Raw genomic sequence first — 7,482 nt, forward strand, 5'->3', positions numbered from 1 at the left:
AAACTTTGCAAGTATTAGTGACTGAAGTTGAAGTTCATCGGAGTCTTTACATTGTCGAATTCAATTTTGCTTTAATCAAATGCCTGCATATTGTGCACTCTTAAGTTAGTCGATCGAACTCTATGCTAACCAGGTGATCACGCCCAACTCTAGTCCTAAAAAGGAAAAGCGGTCGCTGCAAATATAATCCGGTCTAAAAGTCGAATCCCACAGAGAACTAAGGCTTAGTTGTATCTGTTTAATATCACCAAGAAGACAAGATTGAACAATTTTCTAAATTATAAAGATTGCGACTAAAACTGAAAATAAATTAACAGCTGAAAACTAACTATGCTTGAATTGTAAACAATTGGAATAAAGGTCTAAGGTAATGGTTTCCCCCGTTGTTGATTTCCTTAGTTGTATGTTTCTTATAGCTTTGACTTAGTTGCCTCTATCAATCATGAACTCTCCAGCTATCATAAATATCTCTCAAGCAATTATGATAATTTACTAGACGCACTCTCTCAAGCTACGCTAGCTAGATTCGCATTACAGTTCACTTAGATCGACCCGAGGTATCGTTATCTCTAATCCAACCTCTAAACCCTCGGTTATGACTCTCGCCTATACTCCGGGAGTGATGTTGTTCAAACAACTACCTAAATATACACTCTCTCTCAAGCAGATACATAATAAATAGGAACGGCTAATTGAGGATCCTTTCAATTAACCACAATCAAAACGTAGTTGAACAATAGAGATAAACAACCAATTCAAAACTATATTAATATAACAACCAAATCATCCCCAATGGGTTTCACCAAAACCTTAGATTAAAATATTTAGCTACTTGTAACAATGATGAAAACTATAAAAGAATTCATAGTCATTGATGAAAGAACAATTAGGGAGATAAGAATTGTTTCTCAAGTTGCCTCCTTGCCTCTCTTGTCTTGTTCTAAACCCTCTATTCTAAAAACAAGCTTCTTTTCATCTTGGGCGAGTTTCTACAGCTTATAAGGGTTTTACAAAAGTTTCTTCGAAATTACACTTTGGCCCCCAAATTTCTAGGTTCGTGAACAGTTCACCGCGGCCGCGGCGTGGACCGCAGTGAACACTGCCCATTCTCTTTTTGTGTTTTATCTCCTCGTGTTGCACCGCGGTCGCGGTGGACTTTTGCCCAGGCCATTTTCTTCTGCTCCTTTGTGTTCGGGTACTTCTTGAGTGGGTATTTTCTTCATATTATCGCCTCCAAACACTTCATGTTGCTTCCTCACATATAATATTCCCTGCGAAAACCAAATAACACTATTTAAAGCATTTTGTTGGCAATTTACCTTATAAAACAACAGCAAAGCCTGAGCAACTAAGGTGTAAATATCAACTATATAGCCTACTATCAACACCCCACAATTAAATTATTGCTAGACCTCGAGCAATTCACCACACTCCATCAAAATTCCTTCCCTAAGTTTTTCCCTCAACGACTCACACCATGAACATTTTACAAAAGTTACACCTAGTAGTGAGCAAACTTTACCTCAAGAATCAAATCTTTCGTACCACGTAACATTCGCACTTACTCAAACCCCTCTATACAAGAGTCAAGACGCACCTTTCCTTTGTGAATCACATGCTCTCACATCACACGAGAGGGTAGTTCCATATATAATGATAGTGATAACAACTAGGAACTAAAATAGACAGAATTCGCTCACTCTCCGAAAAGAACATTCACATGCCACAAAGATGCACCATAGGCTTGTCCGTAGTGTAGTACTCTACTAATCGAGCCCCACTCAGTCTAAGATCAATAGGACTTTACTTGGTTGTAATGTAGGCTAAGGGACGGGTAGGATATATTTAGATATAGTGACTAACCTCCATAAGCACTTCTAATACAATTACATTAACATTCAAGACCATATTTCTGTCAACCAAACATTCCACCACTTCTTCTTTATTCACAACAACCCCATCCAGTAGGTGCAATCATAACAAACCATTGTTCACCAACCACTATCTTTATTTATAACTTCTTCTTTTTCCCCGTGGTGTTTCTTCTTTTATGCTTCAACATTCTGCACCTTTTCTCTATTTCAATGGTTCCATTCAAAAAAAACCAAACCACCACCCCACACTTTTGATTTCGCATATTTTCACTACCATTCTAGTGCTTAGTGGGAGGTAAAAGAGTTCAAACGGTAGGCTATTCAAACAATTGGGTAAAGTTCGCAATGCGGTTGCCAAAGAAACAGGCTTATAGGCTCAACGGGGTTAACTAAGATATAATGCATTCAGGTGGTTACTTTATATGTCTGGCTCAACAAAGAAACGCCTATATCACTTCTAAAACTGAATGAAACTACTATTTCGCTTTTGCAAACCCACAGGGCAAGTTCTAGGCATCAAATGTGAAGCATGGAATACAGTAAAATTCACTCACACATGGCACATGACTCACTCCGGATTAGTTTATCAAGACATTCTCTTTTGAGTGTTCAAGTTAGATACAAACATATAATTTTAAGGCACTTAAACAAGATTCAACCCTTGAAGTTAAGCGTTACACTCTAATGTCTATCGTGTTCAGGTGTAGAAACGCTAAGGGTTTTTTCTTCGATTTTAACTCGTAGCCCATTAATCCTAATCTAAAACTAAAAAGAACAAAAACAAAAGCTACCTATACCGGTTCAAGTCAAACCCTTGGAAAAGAACCGTGGCCTAAAGAAAAACCAAGGGGGAGTTACTACACTACCTAAAATTAAAAATAAAAAATCTTTTTGGTATTTTCTTTAGACTTACTTCCCTCAAGAAAACTGTCTAGAAGATCCGTCATCAGGAAAAGTCCACTCTTTTTTTTAAAAAAATTACTTAATTAAACAAATACAACTAAAGTAGCATGAAAAGTCATCCAGACAATCTCCTCACCCCACACTTAAAATTGTGCATTGTCCCCAATGCACACCCATACATACAAGAGGGTAAAAGAAATTCCCTGGTGGGCCAAAGGCCGAAGCACTAGCAGTTCATGGGGTACTCAGACTTCTCCCAAGCTTGGTCCTTCGTGCGGGTACCTCACACTTAGTTCCAACCATTTGGTTTGTTGTTGCATCCTTCCAATACCTTTGCTTTCCATGCTCCTAGAAAATAAAAAACTGACACTACAAAAATAATACAATAAATAAAAAAATAATAATAAAAAAAATAAAATAAAGCAGTAAAGTTGGGTTGCCTCCCAACAAGCGCTTGATTTAACGTTGCGGCACGACGTGAATCACTTTTCGCCTCCACCTCGAGCTTATGAATTGAACCCCAAGTTTTGATTCAAACTTATGATTATGCTCTTGGGGCGGTACAATTTCTTGCGAGCCAAAAATTAGATAAGATCTTATGCACTTTTTGGCTCTCGACCTAGGAGTGTCACCTTGCCTAGACGGCCTTGAGAATTTCAAAATATAAGGCTCATCTACCTCTTTCTTGGACTCCTTTTTATGCTCGTAAGGATCCATTCCCTTTTCACCATCCGAACATAACGTAGAGAAGTGTTTGGAATGAGGTCCAACGCGCTCAAATACATGAACTTCATGATTTTTGACCTCCTTAACACCAATCACACTAGAGTCAACTAAATTTGTATCTTCAATGTCCTTGGCTGACTCTACTGTTACTTCTTGAACATCGGCATCCTCAAATTCTAGTTGGATAGATTGTTGGTGTTCTACTCTAACCTCCTCTCTTAGCACCTCAATTTCAGTGTCTAATTCATACTCTTCTTGACTACTACCCCCAATATAGGCTTGTTGAGCATTAAATGCTTCAACTAGTTGACTCATTTGTGCCTCCAGGTTGCGAATAGTAGCATCTTGCCTTTCTATCTGCATTTGTCTTTCATCATTTTGTTCCACAAGGTACTTTAGCATATCCTTGATCTCTTTCAGGTTATCATCCCCGGATTCTTTGTTCCTATTAACTTCACAAGAAAAAGTAGAACCATCAAAGTAAGGGGTTGGGGAAAGATAAGAAATATAAGCACAAGCATGAAAGTGACCCTCTTGACCACCACACATATCACATACATTCCACACATAAGATTGAGTTGGTACACATAACTCGCTCTCGGGAATATTTTGACTATTTTGACCCAGGTGGTTTCCGCCACAATTCACACAAGGAAGATCAACAATAGAACTACCAACAACACAGATCCCATAATTCCAAGATGTCATGTTTCTCAAATCAACAAGTAAAACACAAATAAAATAAAAAATCAAATACAAGAAAACAAAAATAAAAGTTCAAACTTGTAACCTAGCAATAAATACAGCTACAACTACACTGTTAGTCCCCGGCAACGGCGCCAAAATTTGATCACGCCCAACTCTAGTCCTAAAAAGGCTAAGCGGTCGCTGCAAATATAATCCGGTCTAAAAGTCGAATCCCACAGAGAACTAAGGCTTAGTTGTATCTGTTTAATATCACCAAGAAGACAAGATTGAACAATTTTCTAAATTATAAAGATTGCGACTAAAACTGAAAATAAATTAACAGCTGAAAACTAACTATGCTTGAATTGTAAACAATTGGAATAAAGGTCTAAGGTAATGGTTTCCCCCGTTGTTGATTTCCTTAGTTGTATGTTTCTTATAGCTTTGACTTAGTTGCCTCTATCAATCATGAACTCTCCAGCTATCATAAATATCTCTCAAGCAATTATGATAATTTACTAGACGCACTCTCTCAAGCTACGCTAGCTAGATTCGCATTACAGTTCACTTAGATCGACCCGAGGTATCGTTATCTCTAATCCAACCTCTAAACCCTCGGTTATGACTCTCGCCTATACTCCGGGAGTGATGTTGTTCAAACAACTACCTAAATATACACTCTCTCTCAAGCAGATACATAATAAATAGGAACGGCTAATTGAGGATCCTTTCAATTAACCACAATCAAAACGTAGTTGAACAATAGAGATAAACAACCAATTCAAAACTATATTAATATAACAACCAAATCATCCCCAATGGGTTTCACCAAAACCTTAGATTAAAATATTTAGCTACTTGTAACAATGATGAAAACTATAAAAGAATTCATAGTCATTGATGAAAGAACAATTAGGGAGATAAGAATTGTTTCTCAAGTTGCCTCCTTGCCTCTCTTGTCTTGTTCTAAACCCTCTATTCTAAAAACAAGCTTCTTTTCATCTTGGGCGAGTTTCTACAGCTTATAAGGGTTTTACAAAAGTTTCTTCGAAATTACACTTTGGCCCCCAAATTTCTAGGTTCGTGAACAGTTCACCGCGGCCGCGGCGTGGACCGCAGTGAACACTGCCCATTCTCTTTTTGTGTTTTATCTCCCCGTGTTGCACCGCGGTCGCGGTGGACTTTTGCCCAGGCCATTTTCTTCTGCTCCTTTGTGTTCGGGTACTTCTTGAGTGGGTATTTTCTTCATATTATCGCCTCCAAACACTTCATGTTGCTTCCTCACATATAATATTCCCTGCGAAAATCAAATAACACTATTTAAAGCATTTTGTTGGCAATTTACCTTATAAAACAACAACAAAGCCTGAGCAATTAAGGTGTAAATATCAACTATATAGCCTACTATCACCAGGCAGTGACAAAATATTTGAATATACATGTACATACATGATGATCAGCTGCATATAATAATACACAATAAATAGACCCACTGAAATTTGTGGTGTGTATATGATTGAAAAGTAAATAAAATTTTAAACCAATTCCAAACATATTATTACAAGAAGAGAAGTGGGTGCATTGGTAATTAAAAAATAATTTATGAATAATTTTTATAGTCTAGTAACTTTAGCATTCACATTAATAGTGATTTTTAAAAATAATGGAGCAAGAAAAACAATAAGTGATTTAAATAAAAGGAATTTGGGAGATTTTGGATTACTTAACAGGTCAAGTGGTAATTTTTAAATGTTTACTGATAAAAGGGGTAAATTTGGCCAGATAATATAACAGTATGAATAAATTTAGCTGGATAATATAACAGAGGTTAAATGTAGACAATATTCGAAAACAAAAGTATATTTGACCTTTTTTCTTTTTTTGGGGCAATTTATTGTCCCTGTATCATGGGAAATTGGATCCTGAGGATCTATGATTGGTTTCAACTTTCAAGACCAACACGCAATTTAGTTAGGCGGATCAAAACATCAGTTGATAAATGAACCAATTTTTTTTTAGATTGTCAATCTTATCTTTTGGATAGACATGCCACCTTGAAAATTGGTTTTTCATTTTTCACATTATCTGGTTTTGCCTTGTTTTGAAGTATTTTATTTTATTTTATACCACCCTCTTAACTTTCACTTTCAAAGTACATATAATACTCTTTTATATAATTTTAAAAAATACAAGTTTTATTAAAAAATTGAAAAGATGATATATGAATTCACGAGAAGTATATGCGATGATAAAGTGTCCTAAGTCTTTTCTCCAAATCCTTTTATAAAATCAAGATTAAAATAAAAGTACAATTTATTAATTTATTTAGTGTGAAATCAAACACACGCTTTATATTAAACTTCATATATTCTTTTAGTCCATTAAAGCAAACTGTCATGGGCGGCTTTCCAGCCATGCCCCATGACCCATTGGGCGCGCCCCGTGGCGTCCTAGCAAGCCTCCCAATGCCTAGCGCCACGGACGGCCCCGTGGTCTTGGCCACGCCAAGTGACAAGCGCGCAGGTGCCTCTGTCGCCCCATCGATATCCCTCGCCAGCGCCAAGCCGCAGGCAGAAGCCAACAGCGCCGTGCGTGCAGACAACGCCGCGCGCGCAGACCGTGATGCCAAAGACACTGCTGCTGACAACGGACCTGCTGCTGCCTTATAGAAAACTAAGTCATTTTCATTGTAAATATAGAGTAGTTTTATTTCATGTACTTCCATTATGTTTCTCTAGCTTAGTCAAGTCTAGTCTTGTAGCTTTGGATTATTTTTTTTAAGTATTATTAGGGGGGATCAAGCAATCAAAACTTTCTAGCAAGCAAGCAATTCTCTGTACTGGTGTCTCTCCCCCTCGACACCGCGTTGCTTTTCTGTAATAGCTTTCATTAATGCAATCAAGCTTTCTTTCATTCTGAATTCTCATTTCTGTTCTCTCAATTGCTCTTGACATTGGTTTTCCCGTACGGCACTGACAATCTCGTCTAGCGTACGGAGGTGACCTCAGTTGGCGGACAGCAACTGCACTGACATCAGTTGCCTAGCCTTACGTCGCCCTTCCAAGGAATCTCAGGAAGGCACCGCGTAACAGTTGGTATCAGAGCCTAGGCTCGACATCGGACGAGGGAACGCATTGACATTACCACCATTTCTGACCATGGTGAATCATGGGGACCGCATTGCGGCTCTCGAAGGGACGGTTGAGGTATTACGGCCTATTGTGGATACGGTGCCTGAACTAAGAACCAGCCTAGTGCAAAGGTTGGACGACCTGGACCGCAGGGTGCTCCA

This window comes from Nicotiana attenuata, chromosome 8 (genome assembly GCF_001879085.1).
Source record: "Nicotiana attenuata strain UT chromosome 8, NIATTr2, whole genome shotgun sequence".
In the NCBI taxonomy this organism is placed as follows: domain Eukaryota; kingdom Viridiplantae; phylum Streptophyta; class Magnoliopsida; order Solanales; family Solanaceae; genus Nicotiana; species Nicotiana attenuata.